Source organism: Somniosus microcephalus, unplaced genomic scaffold, assembly GCF_052327205.1.
Source record: "Somniosus microcephalus isolate GS21.2 unplaced genomic scaffold, FLI_Smic_1.0 unresolved_chr2, whole genome shotgun sequence".
Classification (NCBI taxonomy): domain Eukaryota; kingdom Metazoa; phylum Chordata; class Chondrichthyes; order Squaliformes; family Somniosidae; genus Somniosus; species Somniosus microcephalus.
This window is the reverse complement of record NW_028225180.1, coordinates 32,288,941-32,312,035: the sequence shown is the minus strand read 5'-3', so window position 1 is coordinate 32,312,035 and position 23,095 is coordinate 32,288,941. Positions and strand designations below refer to the sequence as shown.

At 54.8% G+C, this 23,095-nt stretch overlaps 1 pseudogene; it reads right to left on the bottom strand.

Moving 5' to 3' along the window:
- Window positions 1-21,140: 21,140 nt before the first annotated feature.
- On the bottom strand, window positions 21,141-21,866 carry LOC147092423 (beta-1,3-galactosyltransferase 5-like; annotated as a pseudogene).
- Between the last annotated feature and the right edge of the window lie 1,229 nt (window positions 21,867-23,095).

Below are 23,095 nucleotides of genomic sequence, written 5' to 3'. Positions count from 1 at the left end.
CCCATTGTGTCCTCCTTTGTGAAGACAGTACCAAAGTATGTATTTAATTGGTCTGCCTTTTCTTCGTTCCCCTTTATAAATTCCTCTGATCCTGACTGCAAGGGGCCTACGCTTGACTTCACCCATCTTTTTCTCGTCACATATCGATAGAAGCTTTTACAGTCAGTTTTTATGTTCCCAGCTAGCTTGCTCTCGTAATCTATTTTACCCCTCTTAATTAATCCCTTTGTCCTCCTTTGCTGAATCCTTAACTGCTGCCAACCTCAGATTTGCTGCTTTCTCTGGCCAAATTATATGTCCTCTCCTTGGATCTTATGCTATCCCTAATTTATCTTGTCACCACGGTTGAGTCACGTTTTTTGTGTTATTTTAATGACAAACAGTGATGAAAAAATTTGGGAGTTCATCCATGCGATCTTTAAATGTTTGCCATTGCCTATACACCCACAGCCCTTTAAGTAACTTCCCCAATCCATCCTAGCCAACTCGCATCTCATAACCTCACAGTCTCATTTAATTAAATTCAGGAGCCTAGTTTTTGAGTCAACTGCTTCACTCTCCATTTTAATGGTGAATTCTATCATATTATGATCGCTCCTCCCCAAGGGGCCTCGCACAATAATATTGTTAATTAATCCTTTCTCATTGCATAATACCCAGTCTAAGATGGCCTGATCTCTAGTTGGTTCCTCGACCTATTGGTCCAGGAAACCATCTCGAATACACTCTACGAATTCCTCCTCCACAGTATTGTTATTAATTTGGTTAGCTCAATCTATATGTAGATTAAAGTCAACCATGACAACTGCACTGCCCTTATTGCACGCTTCTCTAATTTCCTGTAAAATGCCATCCCCAAACTCAGCATTACTGTTTGGGGGTCTGTATACAACTCCCACTAACGGTTTCTTCCCCTTGGTATTTCTAAGCTCTTCCCATACTGTTTCCACATCATCAGAGCTAATATCCTTCCTTACTATTGCTGATCTCCTCTTTAACCAGCAATGCTACTCCACCTCCTTTTCCTTTTTTCCTCTCCTTCCTGAATGTTGTATACACCTGGATGTTCAATCCCAGTCTTGGTCACCCTGGACCCAAGTCTCCATAATCCTAATGATATCATATCTGTTCACATCTATTTGCAAAGCTAATTCATCCAACTTATTATGAATGCTCCTCGAATTAAGACTCAAAGATCCCAGGCTTGATTTTTAATCACTCTTAGTCCTTTTAGAATTATTCTTTAATGTGGCCCTGTTTGATTTACACACTTGATTTCTCTGCCTTCCACTTTTGCTTTTCTCCTTCCTGTCTTTTGTTTCTATCCATTGCTTACCTTTCCCCTGTCGCCCTGCACATGCTCCCAACCCCCTGCCATTTTAGTATAAACCCTCCCCAACAGCACTAGGAAACACTGCCCCTAGGACATTGGTTCCAGTCCCACCCAGGTGCAAACCGTCCACTTTGTACTTGTCCCACCTCCCCCAGAGCTGGTTCCATTGTCCCATGAATTTGAATCCCTCCCCCTTGCACCACTCCTCTAGCCAAGTATTCATCTGAAATTTCCTTCTATTTCTACACTGACTAGCAATCCTGAGAGCACTACATTTGAGTGCTTATTTATTAATTTACCTCCTATCTCCCTATATTCAGCTTTTAGGACCTCATCCTGTATTTTACCTATATCGTTGGTACATATCTGCACTACGGTAACTGTTTGTTCACCCTCCACCTCCAGTATATCCTGCAGCCGCTCCGAGACATCCTTGACCCTTGCACCAGGGAGGCAACATACCATTCTGGAGTCGCATTTGTGGCCGCAGAAACACCTATCTATTTTCCTTACATTAGCATACCCTATCAGTATAGCTCTCCCGCACATTTTCCTCCCCTCCTGTGCAGCATGACTACCCATGCTGCCAGGAAGTTGGCTGCTGCTGCCTTCTCCCGATAACCCAACCCCCTCAACAATATCCAAAGTGGTATATCTGTTTGAAAGGGGATGGCCACAGGGGGCCACGGCACTACTCTGCCTGGTTGTCACCCAATCCCTTCCTGCCTGTGCAGCCATTACCTGCGGTGTGACCAACTCCCTATACGTGCTCTCCATGATGTGCTCAGCATCGTGAATACTTCAGTATATATTCATTCGCAGCTCCAGTGCCTCAATGCGGTCTGTTAGTAGCTGAAGCTGGATACACTTCCCGCACATTTGATCATCAGGGATACAGCAAGTGTCCCTGATTTCCAACATAGAGCAGGAGGAGCATGCCACGGAGCCAAGCAGTTCTGCCATTAATTACCCTTTAATTAATTCAAATTAATTTAAATCAAATCAATACCACTAATTACACTACAATTAAATGATATACTCAAGGGCCCTTCTTCACCAGCACTCCACACTGTACAACAGAGACCCTAGAAACTATAAAGCACAGAAATTAAATTTGGATAAAAAGCAAGAAAGAGTGAAATATACACCAACCAATCTTTTACCTGCTTTCTGTTGACGTCACACTTCAATTATTTTTACTTCTCTCTCTCCTCTCGCTGACTCTGTGCCTCTCGCAGGTCCGCTGCTCAGCTCCAGTCCCAGGCCTCCTCTCCATGCTGTTTATATCCTCCTCTCACTGACACTGTGCCTCTTGCATTTCCGCCGCTCAGCTCCAGTCCCAGGCCTCCTCTCAGTGCTCTTTTTATCCTCCTCTCGCTGACTCTGTGCCTCTCACACTTCCACCGCTCAGCTCCGGTCCCAGGCCTCCTCTCCGCGCTATTTTTATCCTCCTTTCACTGACTCTGTTCCTCTCGCAGGTCCATCAAACAGCTAATATGTCATTTGCTTTCCTAACTGCTTGCTGCACCTGCAGGCTAACTTGCAGTGTACAAGGACACCTAGTTCCCATTGAAGTCCAACATGACCCAATCTTCCATCATTTAAAAATATTCTGTTTTCCTATTGTTCTTACCGAAGTGGATAACGTCTCACATCTCCATCTTATATTCCATCATCCATGTTCTTTCCCACTCACTTAACCTGTCTATATTGCTTTGCATCAACTTTGCATTTGCCTCACACCTTACTTTCACACCCAACTTTGTATCATCAGCAAACTCGGATTCATTTGACACATTTGAGTCTCAAATTCACTCAATGTATTGCTGTTACCCCATATTGTTACTATATAGCACACATATTTGACCTGATGTTGTCTTTCGTACGCCGTTCAACTTAACACCTTTCTTATTTGTCTCGCCTGCTGTAATTACTTTAATTATTTTAGTACTCCCTTCACTGGAGTATCACGTCGTGACCTGAAATCTGCTCTTATCCTTTTTATCGTTCAATTATTATTTTTACTGTTGTTTATGACTGAATCCTCCCCCCACCCCATTTATGAGAATAATGTATTTTTGCCTCGCTATTTATACGTTCCACTAGGACCTTGCTTCTATATTAGTTCAGGTACAACATGTTCCAACGGTATGGCTATCTTTTTGCCCAGTACTTTGCCCCATGAAAAGGATCCCCTCCCTCATACACCACTCATCCAGCCATGTGTTCACTTTTCTGCTCTGTTTTTCACTGTAACAATTAGTACATGGCCCGGGTAATAATGCTGAGATTAGTGCCCTTGTAGACCTGGTTTATAATTTTGCTCCTCACTCCACATACTCCCTCTGCTAGAACTCCTCCCTTTTTGCCCATTCTCACTTGTCCCAACATGAACCATGACAAATCTCCAAATGTAACGATTTCAGCGGCACTTCCCACTACTCGCCGCCTGAGGGCAGTTTTTGAGGCCTCGGTGCACTGCTGCCGTGCCTTCTGGGCCCCTCTCCTCACCTGTTTCTTGAGTAATTGATCTCATCAGAGTAATTAGGCTAGTTAATAAAGTTGTTCAGTTTTGTCCTCTATTTATAGACCCAAAAAAAACCCTTAAACAAATAAACCCTTTAAATAAACCCGATAAATCAAATTAAAATTTGGCGCCTTAAATCGATTACGCACTCCAGTCCCCGCGGCGCCCACTGGTCACGAAAGAGCTCGAGCTAGCCGGCGGACACCGCGTGCTCCATCTCCAGGGCCACCCGGCCGCGAACATGGCCGCGGAAGAGAGGGAGGCAATCCGGCCGGACGACACCCTCAGCCGCCCGCTGCCTGGACCAATGAATGGCTTTCTTGGCCAGGCCCAAGAGCAGGCCCACGAGGAGGTCCTCCGACCTGCCCGCTCCCCTCCGCACCGGGTGACCGTAGATCAAGAGCGTGGGACTGAAGTGCAACCAAAATTTGAGGAGCAGCCCCTTCAAATCGTGGAAGAGGGGCTGCAAACTCCCACACTCGACATAAACATGGAACACGGACTCCTCCAGACCGCAGAACAAACAGGCGGCCCGGGAGTCCGTGAAACTACTTAAAAACCTATTGCACGGGACTGCTCTGTGCAACACCCTCCAGGCCAAGTCCCCAATAGAACAAGGGAAGACTCCCGCATAGAGAGCCCCCCATTGGGGACCTCCGCCTCCGCCAGAAGGTAAAACGGCACGCCACGGCATGTCCGGACGGCAGGCGAAGATGGCAAAGTGGAAGGTGTGCAAGAGCAGCCCGTACAGGAAACCCCTCCGCGCAGAATGGAAAGGCACGGAGGGCATCTCCTCGAGACGGCTCAAGTTTTGAGGCACCAAACCCCTAGGGGAGCTTTGGGGCAGGGCGCCGATAAGGAATTCCATCCGAACGGGAGTAAGCTCGGGCGGGATCGCCCCACGCGCTTGAGCCGCCTCGATACACCTCGTGGCACCGGGGCGCAACCTCGCCTTCACCGCCTCGATGGCATCGACCGCGAGCCGGGCGTTGCCCCACGACATACGCCGCGCCAACTCCTCCGGCGCCATCCAGCCCGCTCCTCCGCCATCGAGTAGGTCCCCGACTCTAGTCACCCTGCCAGGCACAGCCCTCCGCTCCGCCAGCCGCCCGAACTCACGGACGCGGAGGTGCGGATTCCTGAACAGCGGCTCTCGAAGGACAGCCGCCATTCCTGACGGGGGAGAGCTCCGCCTGGAGGTGATGGAGTTCCAAACCCATAGCAGTTCCTGGTAAAAGACAGGCAGCTCCTGCAGGCTGGCACGCCTGCTGCCCACTTCCAGAAACAGGAGCTGCATGTCGTAATTGAGGCCGTGCAGCTGGCGGAAGAAATACGTCACCAGCGCACACCATCTGGGAGGATTCTCGACGTACAGGTATCTCTGCAGCGTCTGAAGATGGAAAGTCGCAGCCTGGGTGCGAAGGCACACCAGCGCCTGACCGCCCTCCCTAAGCGGGAGACTCAGAACCGTGGCAGCGACCCAGTGTATCCTGTTGTTCCAGAAGAAGTCGATGAGCTTCTTCTGTATCTTGGCGACAAACGCAGGGGGGGGGATCAGAGTAACCAACCGGTACCACAACATGGCGGCCACCAGTTGGTTTATGACCAACGCCCGACCCCTGTAGGACAACACTCAGAGCAATCCTGTCCAGCGTCCTAAGCGAGCAGTGACTTTGGCCTCCAGCTCATGCCAGTTCGCCGGCCAGGCGTCCTCGGCCGGGCTGAGGTAGACTCCCAAGTAGAGGAGGTGCGTCGTACTCCAGGTGAAGGGCCTGAACTCCTCCGGCAGAGAGTCCACCTACCACTGACCCACCAGGAGTCCAGAACATTTCCCCCAGTTGATCCTGGCGGAGGATGCGTCCGAGTAAATCTGCTGGCATTCCCGCATCCTCCGCAAGTCAACGGGATCCGTGACCATGAGGAGCACATCATCGGCGTAAGCCGAGAGGACCACCTCCACGCCCGGCCCTTGCAGAGCCAATCCCGCCAACCTCTTCCGCAAGAGGCGCAGGAAAGGCTCCACGCAAATGGCATATAACTGGCCGGACATGGGGCATCCCTGACGCCCCCACCTCCCGAAGCGAAGGGGCGCCGTCAAGGACCCGTTAACTTTAATCAGACACTCCGCGGCAGCGTACAGAAGTCGGATCCGGGCGACGAAATGCGTCCCGAACCCGAATGCGCGCAGAGTCCCGAAAAGATACTCGTGATCCACCCTGTCGAACGCCTTCTCCTGATCCAGGGAAAGGAAGGCGACCAACAGACCAGCCCTCTGGGAAAGGTGGACCAGGTCCCGGACCAGATGGATGTTATCGTGAATGGTCCGGCCCGGGACCATGTAGGACTGGTCGGGATGGATCATGTGGGCCAGCACGGTGCCAAGTCGAATGGACATGGCCCTGGCAAAGATTCTGTAATCCGTGCTGAGGAGGGAGACCGGGCACCAGTTCTTAAGGAGGCGGAGATCACCCCTCTTAGGCAGCAGGACGATCACCGCCCTGTGCCACGAGAGGGGCATCTCCCCGGTCGCCAAACATTCCCCCAGGACCCGCACGTAGTCGCCCCCCAGGACGCCCCAGAACGCCCTGTGGAACTCCACGGTCAGCCCGTCCAGCCCTGGGGAATTCCCCCTAGAGAGCTGGCGGAGGGCGCCCGGCAGCTCCTCCAAACTCAGAGAAGCGTCCAATTTTTCGGCGCCCTCCAGGCCGACCTTCGGCAGGTCCTCCCACAAAACTCTGCGCGCGTCCTCGCTGGAAGGATCCGGAGAGAACAGAGCCCCGTAATAGGTGCGGGTCTCCGCGCGGATTCACTCCGGATCCGAGACCGGAGATCCGTCGTCGGCCAACAGCTCCAAAAGCTGCTTACGGACCCCCCGTCTTTTTTCCAGCGAGTAGAAGAAGGGGGAGCCGCGGTCCAGGTCCCGCAGGAACTGGATCCGCGACCTCACGTACGCGCCTCGGGACCCGACGAGCTGCAGGTCCTTCAGCGCGCCCTTCTTCTCTTCGTACCCCAACCGCAGGGCCGGGTCCTCGGCGACTTGACCGAGACGGGACTCCAGGTCGAGCACCTCCTTCTCCAACTGCCCGACCCGGGCCTCCCGCCTCTTGGTCGACCCCTTCGCGTACTCCTGACAGAAGAGCCGAATGTGAGCCTTACCCACATCCCACCATAGCCTCAAGGAGGGGAAGCCCCCCTGCTTCCTTCTCCAGCCGGCCCAGAACCGACCGAACGAATCCCGGAAACGCGCGTCCTCCAGCAGCAGGTTGTTAAAGTGCCAATACGCGGACCACCCCCAGGCGCGCGGCGGCACGAGCTCCGCCCACACCAGGTGGTGGTCCGTGCACGGCATCGGCCGCACGGAAGCCGTCGGAACGCAGGAGACGTATGCCCGGGAAATGTAGAGGCGGTCGATCCTGGACGCTCCTCCCCCAGACCTCACAAAAGTGAAGGCGCTGGAGTCGGGATGGAGATTACGCCAGACGTCCACCAAGTCGAGGGACCCGACCAGGTCCCTCAACTTCCCCATCGCCGCCGGGCACGGCTGGGCACCCGTGCGGTCCCTCGCCTCGAGGGTACAATTAAAATCCCCCCCGAGGATGATGCACTCGCCGCGTCGATGGAGCCCAAAAGAGTGGACACTTCTTCAAAGAAGCGCGCTTGCTGCGCACCAGCCTGAGGGGCGTACACGTTAACTAAATGGAACGGCACGCCCCCCAGGCGAACAGTGACCTGGAGCAAGCGGCCCGGCACGAGCACCTTGACCCCCAAGATCTCCGGCTGAAAATGCGGGGCCAACAAGATAGCCACCCCACTGGAAACATTGGAGAGGTGACGCATGTTGACCCCTCCTTGCCACTCCAGGAGCCACGTGGCCTCGTCTCCCGGAACAGTGTGGGTTTCTTGCAGGAAGCACACCGCATACTTCCCGTCCCGAAGGACCGAAAAGTTATTAAACCTGCGGCTAGCTTCCCTGCTGCCGTTGACGTTGAGGCTGGCTATGGTTATCTTCATTTCAGAAGCACAACCAACCCCTACTTATGACTAACGGGGTAAGGAAGGGCGGCCGCTAGTCGACCGCCACTTCCTCAGCAGCCCAGTGAGAAACAGCCGGAACCGACGCAGCTCAAGCGGGTCCACGCCCGCGTCCTCGCCCATAGTCCTGTTGGCGACGCGGGCCGACCCGATGAGCAGCGCCAGCTCCGACCATCTGTCGAGGGCCCGCCGGGTGGTGCGGCGACCCTGGCACGTGGCCACAAAGTCCCGGAGGTCCCTGACGGGAATGAGATCGAGGGGGGTCCCGGCGAGGGGCGCGAGGTCATCCATCGCCTCCTCGGCGACGGCATCTAGATCCTCCTCCGCCCCTACCACCGAGTCCCCGGGGGGTCGCCACCGTCGGCCAAACCGTCCGCCACACAGTGCGCATTGGGCGGCGCAGCCGTGACGGCCGGCCCCGCCTCCGCCCGGATCCCACCCCCAGGATCGGTAGTGGAGGATTTCTCCCTGGGCTCCTCTAGGGGGGCCGGGCCAGAAGACGGCGGCGGTTCGGAGACCCCCTCCGCCCCAGGCGCCGGAACGACCGGAGAGGCCGGAGAGACCGGAGAATACGAAAACCGGGCCTCCTCCAAGTCGCCCGGCGCCGGAGACACAGACCGAGGGCCCTCCTCTGCAACGCCACCGGCCTCCGACCCAGCAGACGGGGTGAAATTTTTACATACCTCGACGAGGTCGAGCAGCACCTGGGAAAAATCCGGGCCGTTCTGGGCGAGCTCGTCCTCAGACGACTCGCCCGACCCGGTCCCCTGGCCGCCCGACCTGTCGAGGGGCAATGCCACCAGCAATGGCTCAATAACTGCCGCGGGTTGTTCCGCGACCCCCCCCACGGGCAGGGTCTCGTCCCCATCCCCGGGAGGCACGAGCTGGGCAGACGCTTCTGCCTCAGCCTCCCCAGGGACAGGCGACCCCTGCCGTTCGCCCGTAATGGTGTTAGCAGTGGGGTGGGGCGCAGTGCCCGCGGCGGGCGACGACTCCCCCTGACCGGAGGGACCTTCCTCCTCCCGGTCCTCCTCCTCATCCAGGGGGTCACGCCTTCTTTTCAGCGCGGAGGGGTAAAGGGAGGCCTCCATTTCCTCAGGGGCCTCCCCTGCTCCTTCTGGTGGAGCGAGTTCTTTGGGTCCCCCGGGCCCGAGCCCAGCCGCAGGTTCTGGCATTACCGCCCCGGCGGTCGCGGCCACAGGCTCGGGCACGAGGTCCCCCCCACCTCCGCACTCCGCGATTATCGCGATTACGCGCTCGGGCGTCAGGGCCTCCAAATTCAGGGGGACGCCCTCCGCGGGGGGTCCCACCCTACGGTTTCTGGTCTTGTCCCGCGCCTTCTTTCTGACCGGACCTCCCTCCTCCCCCCCGCCGGAGGCCTGGATGTCGTTGGCCTCCGACGACGACCGCGCCCCGGTAGCGCTCGATTGAGTGGGGGCGTGGCTAGACCCGGAAGGAGGAGCGGCGACGGCGCCAGCCTTGGCCACGCCAGATGACCTGGCGGCCTTGGAGGCGGGGCAGTTTTTGCGCACGTGCCCCACCTCCCTACAGGCGTGGCACCGCACGCCGTCCGACGTCCAGAAGACGCGGTACGAGGTCCCCCCGTGGAGGACCGTGAAAGCCCCGTCCGTCTCCCCCTCCCGCGCCAGCTGGATAAAGGCCTGGCGCCGGAAGGAGAAGACATGGCGAAGGCTGCTCTCCCGGAGTCCGAGCGGGATCGGGGAAATCTCCGACATCACCTCCCCGAGTTGGTGTAGGTGGGGGAGGAGGAGCTCACTGGTGATAAAGGGCAGGATGTTCGATAAAACCACCCTCTGCGCGGTGGCCTCCAGCGGGTCCACCGGCAGGAAAGTCCCGCCCACGGTGAGCCCCTGAGCGATGGCCAGGGCCACCGCCCGCTCGGACTCCAGGAAGAAGACAGCCTTCCCGTACATTTTTGAGGCGGCCACTATGGCCGGAGGGCCGACAACCCCGGCCATAGCCTTCACGCATGCCTCAATAGTCATGTTGGGGTGGGTGTAGCTCTTCACCCCGAGTTTTGTGGTCATTAGGCGGAACGGCGACGGGGCAGCAGCGGAAGCGGGAGCGGCCGCGGCTTTCGTCGCCACCGCCGCGTATGTCCTCGCCGGCCCCGCCGCTGCCGCAGATGTAGACGCCATGGTGGGGTGGATTTAAAAGAGCTACACACACCCCAAAAGTCACAGGCCTGAAGGTGTTTAAAGGCCTCAGGGAAAAGAGTCTTGAGCAGAGGGAGTGTAAATTAACTGGGCAGCCTCTCCCCTTGATGATGTTAATTGGGAGAGGGCCCTTTCCTCCCTCTGCTCAATTGGCAATTAGTATGTCTAAAAAGAGATGCCTTTTGGAGAGGCAGAGGCAGAGAGGACAAGGAGAGAGAAAGAGGGGGACGGGAAGGAGGGGGGAGCCGAAAAGGCAGGGTCCCCACTCAGGGTGTTGTTCGGTGGGTGGGTGTCGGCAGGGTGTACTCCCCCGATGGTGTAACAAAGTCTTAAGATGTTCTTCGGGCAGTGGGAGAAGATGTCTTCACCTGGGAAAGCTGGAGAATGCCCAGGCTCAGCCCCACACCAGGTCTTCGCGATGTACTGAAAGGCTTCAGCTAGGCAGCTCCAGCTATCCCAGGCCAGGCAATGGAAGGGGCGCTTATTAGTGGTGTGCGTGGCCTAGTAAACTGCAAGAGACGCACACACAGACACACCTTGGTCTTCCGGCCGGTCTTCTTCCCTCCCCCCACCCACAATACAAAGTCTTTTGGGGAATGCACCGAATGACACCCACCTGCAGAAGTTCAATAAAAAAGAAGTTGTTCCTACCCTCCTTCCAAGTAGTGGGTGTTGCATGCTGCTCCTCTCCCCTCTGTCCCTCTCCTGGAATGGAGGCCAATTTGGGGAGGCAGTGGTGGAAAAGCGTCTCCTCTTGTCGATGTTGACCTCCTTTTTCCCTCTCCTCTTCTCTCTCCAGGCACCTCAGTTGTAGATTGTTGCTGGTTTGTGGTCGTGGTGGCCTGGGGTCTCTCCTTCCCCTCCACTCCCTGGTCAAGGCGACCACCACTTTCCACTCTGCTGCAGCTCCAACCAGCACCACAGACAGCAAGGCAGAGAATGAATAAAGTTGTTCAGTTTTGTCCTTGTCTTGTTTCTCTGCCTTCTGGTCTCACCTGTGTGTTGTTAAAGTATTTGTCTCCTGTCTCATTTGAATAATTATGTCACGTGACAACTCTGACCTGTATTTAAGCTTCCTGTTTCCTGTCCTCTTTGCTCAATCCTGGGTTCACCTGCCTGCAAGTAACAGCTCTTGCTGTGTCTCTGGCGTTCTCAAGTTTCTCTGTGTTTTCGAGTCTCAAGTGAATCTCCTTTCGAGTGTTACCATGTCTCTGTGTTTTCGAGTATCAAGTGAGGCATCTTTCAAGTTCTACCTGGTCTCGAGTCCTTGGATAGGTTTCCTGCACTTGGGTCCACCACCGAAACCCTAGCAAAACGGCCCCGTGAATGCACGGCCCCGTGACACCAAATTAATTTTGCCGCATCGAGTAACCCCTTATTGTGGCAACATCTTATGGTTAAATGGGGCAATTAACCCAGGGATATCAGTTAATCTTCCATCTGTGTGTGAGGCCCCGCTCGGGGAGAGAACTTCTGTTATCTCCGCAAATAAATTCGGGCAAGTTGCACCTGAATTCGTTGTGGATCCAGTTAAATGGGAAATCAAGTGAGAGACTGCCCTCTCCTATAAATTAGGAGTACAGGGACATTTAAACTTGTAACGGGACAGAATAAACTCTCATTGCTTCATAACATGCCATGAGACGGATTTTACAGCAGCGGTTAGTGCTGTTTCCAATCCATTTTGCAATTTCCTATTGATTCTCTCCCCACCACCCTTTCAGGTGTTGCATTCCCGATAACAACAACTCGCTGTACAAAAGGAATATTTCCTCATGTCATCACTGGTTCTCCTGTCAATTACCTTGAAATTCGCAAATTTTGTTGAACGGGGCGGTCCATATGATTGGAGCTATTTGCTCGTGTGGAGGATAAAGAAAGTCATTGCCTGGTTGGGCGGAATGGATAGTTTCTGTTTTGTAACAGCGATGTATTTTTTTGTACATTGAGGTTTCACGGTTTAGCATTAGTTTTAGGACCCTGGGGAAATGATTGGGGATCTCAGGGTGTCAGCGCACTGAGTCCAGACCTGGGATCAGTGAGCACTGGGAATGTGTCCTAAAAGTTTGTGAACACAGAGAACGGCACTGGTGTTAGGTATTTGGGGGAAATATGAAACGTGGCTTTCTGGGATCCAGAAATTCGAACATCTTAGAATGTACATGTGACTTTGAAAGATTTATTTAACAATTCAAAGGTTAAAAATCTTCATGTAAACCCAAGTTTTTGAGATATCCTGAGGCTTTGAAGGTAAATCTTCATGGAAGGCCCTAAAATAAATATTTAAAAGAATGCAATCATTAGGTTGAATGATGTTGATGCGAAAATGATGTTTTTGTTTTTATTTAGATACTTATATTGAAGATTAGACATTTCAGTTACTGAAAAAAATGACAGGCATTATTTTCAACAAGCACTTTGATTAAATTTATTTGTTGATCAAGAAACTTGTTTCTGTGCTGGCTCTGTGAAAGAGCCTCTATTTAGTCCCGCTCCTCAGCTCCTTCCCTATAGCCCAGCACAATTTCCCCTTGAAGTATTTATCCAATTAATTTTGAAAGTTACTATTGAAACTGCTTCCACCACCATTTCAAAGCACTGCATTCCAGATCATAACAAGTTGCTGCGAGAGAAAAATTCATCTCATCTTCTCTCTGGTTCAATGGCTAACTCCCTTAAAAATAAACAACTTTATATATCTTGATTTTATATTATTACTAGCTGGGGTGGCCCGGCGTTGCCAGGGATTTTTTGGGCCGCGAGGCTTACGGCTGGGTGCTGCCGCTCCTGCGCTCTGTGTCACTCTTTCCCTCCCTGACCCTCTCTCTGTCCCTCCCCTCTCTCTCCCTGCCCCTCTCTCTCCCTGACCCCTCTCTCTCTCTCCCCCCTCTCTCCCTGCCCCAGTCTGTCCCCTCTGTCTCTGTCTCTCTCTCTCCCTCTCCTCTCCCTCCCTCCCCCTCTTTTGGCACCCGGGGAAGGGCTTTGAAAATTGAGCCAGGCCACGGTGGCTGTGCAGGGCCTAGCGGTTGAGGCCCGGCCGGGCTCTCGGGCCGAGACGGACCCCAGCTGAGTACCCAGTGCGCCCGGCCGCCGCGGTTTATAGACGGCCGCTGACACTCCCCCGCCCACTCTGTAACTCGGGCCGAGCGGTTGTGAGGGCGGCCCGAGTGACTCCAACTCACCTCCCGCTCCCAGAGCTGCAATGTCGGCATTTGTTTGGCTGGTGCTGTCGCTGTGGGGATGATGAAAATGGCGGCGAAGATTCGGGAGGCTGCAAGGTTAGGCCCGCCCACAGACGGCGGATTGGTCAACCATCAGGTCACTGAACTGTAGGATTGGTCAACCATCACGTCACCCAACGCTAATGAGCTGTAGAATTGGTCAACTGCTAAAGAGCGGATTTTTGAGGATTTTTGAAAGTTTTTTTTATAGTGTCCAAACACTTTTTTTCTGACCAAAAAGTAAATACACCCATTAGACGCCCCTAATGATAAGCTTTCTTTTGATATAACATGCGTGTAGGTACGCTCTATAACTTTTGATTGTATAGCCAGACAGACAGACAGACAAACAGACAAACCAACTCTTTTATATATAAGACTAGGTGGAGTGCCTGGCGGTGCCGAGGCTTTTTTGAGGGCATGTTGTTGTTGGAAGAGAGACAGCGAGAGACTGGGGGGGGGGAAGAGAGAGAGCAAGAGACTGGGGGGGAAGACAGAGCGAGAGACGGGTGGCGGAAGAGAGAGAGTGAGAGACTGGGGGGAAGAGAGAGAGCGAGAGACTGGGGGGAAGAGAGAGCGAGAGACTGGGGGGAAGAGAGAGAGCGACGGGGGGGGAAGAGAGAGAGCGACGGGGGGGGAAGAGAGAGAGCGACTGGGGGGGGAAGAGAGAGAGCGACTGGGGGGGAAGAGAGAGAGCGACTGGGGGGAAGAGAGAGAGCGACTGGGGGGAAGAGAGAGAGCGACTGGGGAGGAAGAGAGAGCACAACTGGGGGGGAGGAGAGAGAGCGACTGGGGAGGAAGAGAGAGAGCGACTGGGGGGGAAGAGAGCGAGCGACTGGGGGAAGATAGAGAGCAACAGGGGGGAAGTGAGAGAGCAACTGGGGGCGAAGAGAGAGAGCGACTGGGGGGAAGAGGGAGTGCGACTGGGGGGAAGAGAGTGTGCGACTGGGGGGAAGAGAGAGAGCGACTGGGGGAAGAGAGAGAGCGACTGGGGGTACGAGAGAGAGCGACTTGGGGGAAGAGAGAGAGCGACTGGGGGGAAGAGAGAGAGCGACTGGGGGGGAGAGGGGGAGCGACTGGGGGGGAGAGAGAGAGCGACTGGGGGGGAGAGAGAGAACGACTGGGGGGAAGAGAGAGAGCGACTGGGGGGAAGAGAGAGAGCGACTGGGGGGAAGAGAGAGAGCGACTGGGGGGAAGAGAGAGTGCGACTGGGGGGAAGAGAGAGAGCGACTGGGGAAGAGAGAGAGCGACTGGGGGAAGGGGAAGGGGGAGGAAGAGGAAGGGGAAGGGGGAGGAACGGGAGGGGGAGAGGAAGGGGGGAGGGGAGGGGAGGGGAGGGGGGTAGAGGGGGGAGGAAGTGGCTGGGGGGAGGGGTGGTGGGGGGGAAGGAGTGGAGTTAGGGGAGGGGGTGGGGGGGAAAATGGTGGAGGGGCGTGGGAGGGGAGGGGGAGGGAGGGGAGGGGGGTGTGGGAGTGGAGTGGAGGGGGGGAGGGAGAAGGAGTGGGGAGAAAAGGAGGGGGGGAGAAAGGGAGGGGGAGCTAGCAGACCCTTTCCACTCTGCCGGCGATGGCTCCGCAGAGCTCCGTGCCGCCCCACGTACTGACATGGCTCAGCCCGAGCCCCGCCCTCCCGAGCCCCGGCCTCCCGAGCCCCACCCTGCCGAGCACCGGCCTCCCGAGCCCCGGCCTCATGAGCACCGGCCTCCCGAGCCCCGCGATCCCGGCCTCCCGAGCCCTGGCCTCCCGAGCCCCGCCCTCCCGCTCTCCCGAGCCCCGCCCTCCCGAGCCCCATGATCACGCTCTCCCGAGCCCCGCCCCCCCGAGCCGCGCACTCGCACTCTCCCAAGCCCCACCCCCCGAGCACCGCTCTCGCGCTCTCATGAGCCCCGCCCCCCTTAGCCCCGCGCATGCGCTCGCCGGATCCCCGCCCCCACGAGCTCCGCCCCCCCGAGCCCCACCCCCCGCCTGAGCTAGCTTCAAGACCAGAGAGAGAGACGCCGCCGCGCAACCATCCGCGTGATGCCCGGTCGGACTCAAGTCGCGCTCCGGGCGGAAGTTGACGCGCGCGCTGACTCCCGCCCCGCCCGCCTTTACTAAGATGGCGGCGGTGGTGACACTCAGCTCAGGCCCGGCCCCTCCAGCCTTCACAAAGATGGCGGCGATCGCGGGCCTTTTGTTGATCGCGACGGGAGGTGCCAAGCTCAGGCGTGGCTGGGCAACAGAGGCCCAGGCTTCGTGACCTGGAAAAACGGTGAAAGGTAGGGAAATTATACAGGTTAAAGAAAAGATTTACAAATTAATTAACGTTTTTTTAAAAACAATTTGGGCTAGATTTTCAGTTTAGGCAGTTTTGGGGTGCTAGCTTTAGCGCCCGCCCGAAGTTAGCGCCCGCCCCAAAGTAGCGCCCCGTTGCCGGGAATTCAGTGGCTTCGCCCTAAGAGGTTGGTGGAGCGCTAAAAGAGGCGTTCCACTACTCTCTTTAGGCGCTAAGCCGGCGGTCCAGAGGGATAGCGCCCAGGCGGGGCGCAGCACGGGTGCGGTCATTTTTGCACTGACAGCAGACCCCGTGGTGCCGACCAGCTCTTAAAGGGGGAAGGGACGAATTAGTCTGTTGCCACGCCCTGCACACTGCAGCCTTGCAAAGAGGCCTCAACACTACTGCTCAGCCCCAGGGAGTCATGGCAACGCCAGAGAAGGCCCGTCAGCGTGCCCTGCGCTTCTCAGAGGGTGATCTGGACATCATGCTCACAGCTCTGGAGGTGAGGCGCAAGATCTTGTTTCCAGACAGTGGGAGGAATCCAACCCACCACGACTACACCAAAGCCTGGAAGCAGATCGCCCAGAGGGTGACATTCACCGGCGAGGCCCCCAGGACCCACACACAATGCCGTAAGAAGTACAACGATCTGACCAGGATTGTGAGGGTGAGTAGCCTTTCCAGTCTCCTCCTCATTCTTGCATGTACACCTGACATGATGGGCAAAGGGACCTGAAAGTCCTTTTGGCCAGCCCTCAGCCAGCAGCATTGGGACAGTCATGAGCATCAAATGGCCATTCGGCACTCTACACTTTGGCCAAGCTATTCCACCATGGGAGGCAGTGCACACTACATCAGGGCTTCACTCTGTCCAAGCTATTCCACCATGGGAGGCAGTGCACACTACATCAGGGCTTCACTCTGTCCAAGCTATTCCACCATGGGAGGCAGTGCACACTACATCAGGGCTTCACTCTGTCCAAGCTATTCCACCATGGGAGGCAGTGCACACTACATCAGGGCTTCACTCTGTCCAAGCTATTCCACCATGGGAGGCAGTGCACACTACATCAGGGCTTCACTCTGGCCAAGCTATTCCACCATGGGAGGCAGTGCACACTACATCAGGGCTTCACTCTGGCCAAGCTATTCCACCATGGGAGGCAGTGCACACTACATCAGGGCTTCACTGCGCCCTTACAGCCCGTCCTTTCTCTTGCAGGCTAAAGTAGCGTTTAATCGCCAGGCCCGTGCCAGGGGTGGCCGCGCCAAGCTGCAGGAGCTCACTCGGCTGGAGGAGCGCGTGTGTGTGCTCATGGGAGCACGTGTGATTGTCCCCACAGCGTGCGGTGTATCCGACCCTCCACTGCCCGGCAATGGTAAGGACCTCGCCTTTTGGCCCTCTCGCGTCGCACTGGCCCATCCGAGCTACCTCCTTTGCCACTGTCCCACCAATGCGCTGAATCCCACCAGTCCTAACTCCCTCGCTGACGCCGTCTCCTCACTCTGAAGCTACTCTTGTGCATTCCTGCTTTCAGCTGGTGACGACCAGGACCCTGAGGCTGCCAGTGACAGCACCTCCAACCAGGAGGAGGAGGAGGAGCAAGCCGGACCTTCGGGGGAACAGTCACGTCCCGCAGGAGAGGAGGAAATGCTCGACACCTCCTCACTGGACGAGTGCCTGGAGGAACTGTCGCAGGGCAATGCAGCTTCTGGGACCAGTGGCGTCCAGCCACCCAGCAGCCGTGCGCGTGGCCCGCGGCCTTCCCCCCAAAGGGGGGAAGGATCAGAGGGGAGTGCTGCTGCTCGGCAAACTCGCCGTCACCAACGTGGCAAGGGTCCCCTAGTTCGGCCCCCTCCTCCCCAGCGGGAGAGTCGCGACTCCAGTCCGGACACCTTCACTTCGGAGGAGGTGCGGAAGCTCGATCAGATGGCCGACGACTCGGACCGGCGCCACACGGAGCTCATGAGCGTGGTGGGGCGCATGCCTGAGGCCATCGAGTCGCTGGCGACCAGTGTGCGCGAGTTCGGGGCAGCAACTGCCGCGCCTGGCCGCATGCTAACTGATGCCGTCAAGACCCTGGCGGATGTGATGCGCGCGCACACCAGGACCAGAGGGCCACTCACTGCTGCCACACGCGCTGTCTCAGGCAGGCATCGCCAGGGCAGGCGCCGCGCTGGACCATCCCAGCAAGCCGGCCGTCGGCTGATTGCTGCGGATCCTGCAGTGCGGGCCCGGCCGAGTGCCACCGCGCCACAGCACCAGCCAGCGCATCCCAGACGCCAGCTGGCCCACATTGCACCATCCGTCGCCGCCATTCCCCCTCTGGGGCGTCAAGGGCAAGCGGCTGCAGCTGATGGTGGCCAGGCTCAGGCGCGCCACTCAGGAGACGGCCCCTCGAGGCCCAAACGCCGTGTAGGCCGCCCCCCAGTGGCATCTGGCGGAAGGGCATCTGAGCCTCAGGCGCCTTCCCCCAGCCTCGCAGCAGCCACTGGGCAGAGCTTGCGAAGGAGCAGCAGGCAGGGCAGGGGAGGCAAAATGCTGGCCAAGGTCTCGCCCTCGCGGGCCACTCAGTAGAGGGTGTGGCCAGCTTTCCTTTAATATGGCGGTGGCCATCTTTATTTTGCCCATGGTTGTGCTTTTGGAGGGCTTTTTTTTTGCGTTAGGCCGACGTTGAGGCCCGGTTTCAATAAAGGTGGAGTGGCTCCTCCCCAGTTTGTGGGAGTGAGTCGTTTGTTGGGCTTTTTGTGGGGCCCGTTTATTGTTTTTGGGGATTCATGTGGGAAGGGCTTTTCATTTTTGTTTAATAAAAAATTATCTTTATTCATGCAGTCTCCATGGTTGTTCTTCTTAGTGTTTGTTGGCTTCGCCGGCTGAGGGCTTGCGGAGCGGCTGCATTCATCTTCCCTCATGGCCCCTGGCCATTCCCTGACAGGGGGCTTAGAAGTACCGTGTAATAAGGTGGCGTCGTGCGGCCCTTGGCCCTGGTCGCTCCCTCCTGGGAACGTACTCCTGCTCCTCCTCCTCCTCCTCCTCCTCCTCCTCATGCTCCTCCTGCTCCTCCTCCTGAGGTGCTGGTCCAACGTCAGGTGGCAGTGCCTGAGTCCTGCGGATAGCCAGGTTGTGTAGCATGCAGCAAACCACCACAAATTGGGAGACCCGGTCCGGCGAATACTGGAGAGCTCCTCCGGAGCGATCAAGGCAGCGGAACCGCTGCTTGAGGACCCCAATAGTTAGCTCGATGATGTTGCGGGTGGTTTGATGGCTCTCGTTGTAGGCCTCTTCAGCAGCGGTCCTGGGCGCGCGGAGCGGGGTCATGAGCCAGGTGCACAAAGGATAGCCTTTGTCCCCGAGTAGCCATCCTCTTGGGGGAGGCTGTGCCTGGAACATGTCATGCACAGTACTCTGCCGCAGGATAAAGGCATCGTGGCTGCTGCCTGGGAAGCTGGCATTGACTGCCATGATGCGCTGCTTGTGGTCACAGACCAGCTGCACATTCAGAGAATGGTAGCCCTTCCTGTTGCGATACTGCTCGCCATGCTCCAGAGGGGCCCGCAAAGCCACATGCGTACAGTCAATGGCGCCCTGCACCAAGGGGAATTCCCCGAGTCTGGAAAATCCCAATGCGCGCTGATGCTGGCTCTCCAGGGCCATGGGGAAGGAGATGAATTGGCTTCTCCTTCTGAACAGTGCTTCGGTCACCTGGCGGATGCAGCGATGCGCGCCGTACTGGGAGATGTTTGCTATGTCCCCAGCAGCGTATTGGAAGGAGCCGGTGGCATAGAAGTTCAATGCCACCGTCACCTTCACTTCCACCGACAGAGACGTCCTGCACCTGAGCTTTGGCCGCAGATCTCGGCGAAGCAGGTGGCAGATCTCTGCAATCACCCCCTTCCGGAATCGGAGCCTTTTAACACATCGCGCGGCACTCATGTTTAGGTAGGAGCGCTGCTGGCGGTATAGCCTGACTGGGTAAGGCCTACGTGGCCGACGCCTGTAGCCCCCTCTGCCTCTAGCCAGGGCTGCCCCTCTCACAATACGTCTGCGAGCCCTACGGACATGGAGCTGCAGCTCCGCGTTGGCACCCCATGCAACCCCCATCAAATCCTGGCAAACACTCTAATTTCCAAATGGCCACTTGCAGCGCTGTTGCCTGAGTCCAAAAATACCTGGCTCTTGCTGCTTGAAACCAGTTAGCTATCCTCCTTGTTGTGTCTCCAGAAATGCGTTGCACAAGACTGTTTTCTGAAATAATGGATGGCCTTTATACTGGAGAGGACGTTCCCTTTAATTAGCGCCCCCCGGGGCCCGCGCTGGTTGTGTTGCGTTCCTTTTTCCAAACGCTCCGGCCGCCCGCCGCACAATGGGGCGGTCCGACTAAAGTTTGCAATCGGGGCGGCCAAAGGGCGTTGCACGAGGATGTGACGTCATTTTCTGCGCGCGCATCCGGGCGGGCGCTAAACTTTGCGCCGGCGCTAACGGGCAACTTAATTTGGGGCGGGGCGCAAACTGCGCTGCGCCCGGGCGCTACACGCATAGCGCCCGGAAATCACTTCTCTTAAGGCGCTAACTGCTGGCGCAAGCAACTGAAAATCTAGCCCTTTGTGTTTTAAAAACAACTTTTTTTTTGCTGGAAATGTAGATTTGAAAAGAAGTACGCAGAAAGTGGGAAAAAGAAGTGAACAGTTAGGAATCAAGATGGTGGCCGCTCACCTCGGTTCAGAACGATAAGGCCCACCCACACATGCACCGATTGGTCAACCGTCATGTCACTCGACTCTAGAAGGGCCCGCCCGCACGTGCGATGAACTCGCCCCCGCGACGCAGCGATTGGTCGACCGTCGGGTTGCGCGACTGTACGATTGGTCGACCTTGACGTCACTCGATGCTAATGAGCGGATAATGAGCGGAATTTTGAAAGTTTTTTGGATACCGCGGGCGCAACTTTTGTCTCGCCAAAACTTAAATATGCTTATGACCGTTCCGGAATCTTAAGCTTTCTTTTGATGTAACGCACATGTAGGTACACTCTATAACTGTAGAGTGCATAGCCAGACAGACAGACAGACAGACAGATCGATCCTTTTATATATATAGATTTGTCATCATAAATCGAGGTAAATTGCAACTTGGGAAGCGGAGATGTGGATTTGGCTTCTCTGTGGTACAGCCGGAGGAAGTGGGAGACGTCAAACTGAGGCTCGTCAGCACCACAACTGGAAGGAGCGTGTAATTACAGCATGGAAGTCTATACTCGAGATAACCTTCCTAAAAGTGAGCAGAATGTAGCGAATCAATGGAGATCTACAAATTCCAATAAAGGGTAGATAATGGTAACACCTTGTCGAATCTCCGAGAAACACCTTCATGCATTTGACACAGCTTATTTTGGAGGGGCAGTGAGTATTCTGCCTGCACCCCAGCAGCAGCAGTGATGGGTTCAGACAGCATGCAGTGATGCCCCTCAAGAAATGGACTGGAGCATGTGGCATTTGGAGGGGCAAATGAAAAGGTGGCCTCCATCACGTATCTCCAGGGCAGTCCTCAGTTTCCACATCTGTCAGTGTCTTCCAGTAGATCAGCAGTTGGAGGGTTACACCCCATGAGAGGTCACAAATTTACAAAAGTCACAAACAGAAATTGGCACCTTTGAAATGTGGAAAGTTTGCCGCAAGTGGAGTTCCACCGGCGCTATCTTCAACTTAGCCAGACAGAGACCGACAAAAATGTCCTCGAGTTTCAATTTCGGGACGGTATTCACAACGTTCCAAACTCGGCAGGCGACATCAGTCGAGAGCACATACCCAGTGCCGGAGCAGTATGGCGGATACATTTCCAGAGGGTATTCCTGTTCACTCATGTACCATTTACTGGATTTGTCCCTGACGGGTCTTGATTTCTCTGTATGTGGCAGGTGTAGATGTGCCTGTGACTGGTTCGCAACAAGAGATCTCTTAAATAATCAACATTGACAAACATGTCTGAATCGGTTTTCATCACAAAGGAGGCAGACGGACAAAATCGGCTCACCCATTCCAGTCCCATCAGCACCTTAGTGTTCAGGTTGTAATATGTGTCGCTGAGCTCTGTCTGTACGATGTTTTGTGCAGCAAACCTTCCTCTAGCAGATGCTCCTGATGCTCCCGGCTGTACCCGAGCAGGAAATAGGAAATAGGTCATGACCCTCTTGCCCTGTGTTGTCTGCTCTCTCCCCCAGGTCTGGCAAATGACGGAGCGAGCTTTGAACTAGTCCTGGGCACTGGTAACAACGAAGGACCAGAAATGGGGGACTGATATCACATCTCCTATCGGGTCGCATTAAATAGGAAGTGTCATTTAATTCTGTGTAAAGACAAGGGTCAGGAATGTTGCGGCATAAATATCCAAATATACCAAGTGTCACCAAAAGGATCACAAAAAAAATAAACATTTTTTGGAAGAAATTTGAAACCACATATTGCAACAGAAAATATCTTCATGTTTTGAATCAACTGTAAAACAAAATACACACGTTGATTTTGGTGGTATCCGGGTAATGCAAGGGGAAACACTTTCCAATTTAAGATTATTTGTCTTGATTTGTAACATACGAATAGGAGAAGGCCATTCACCCCATCGAACATGTTCTGCCATTCAATTGGATCATGTTTGATCTGTATCTGATCTCCATTTACTCGCCTTGGTACTGTAAACGTTAATGCCGAATCATCATAGCAGTTCTTAACTTGTTGGGTTGGTGTTCCTCTGTCCCTGACTTTAAAACCCAATAACTGGCTTAATGTACTAAGTTGAAGTTGCCACTAACATAATAAAAGTCGAAGATCACAGGAGGGTCTGAATGGGTATTCATCTTGTTAGCAGTGATTTACAAATATGGTAAAAAGAATAATGTTTTGATGGTCGAAAAAGTGGTGATCCAAAGCTAGAAACAGAGGAAGCCCAAAGCTAGAAACAGTTGAGATCACACGCTAGAAACAGTACAGGTCTAAATCTAGAAAGAGTGGAGGTCCAAATCTACAATCACTGGAGGTTCAAAGCTAGAAACATTGGAGATCCAAAACTAGAAAGAGGGGAGATCTAAAGCTAGAAACAATGGACGTCCAAAGAGATTTAGGTGATCCATGTATATAGATCGTTAAAATTTCATGGGCAAGTACAGAAACGAATTAAAAAGGCTAATGCAATGCTGACCATTATATGTAGAAGACTAGAATACAAGGGGGAAGATGTTATGCTACATCAATACTTAGCCCTCGTTAGACCATACCTGGAGTAATATGAGCAGTTCTGGGCACCACACCTTAGAAAGGACATATCGGCAATCGAGGAAATGTTAATGTTAATTTTAAATCAGGAATTGATAGATTATATTATATGGGGCAAATGTGAGTGTCTGGAGTTAGGTTCCAGATCAACCATGATCTCATTGAATGATGCAACAGGTTTGATGGGCCAAATGTCCTACTCTTGGTCCTATGTACCTAGTAGGAAGCCGATACCATTCTTATAATGATGATTACTGTTTCGATGAAACAATTTAGGAAATAT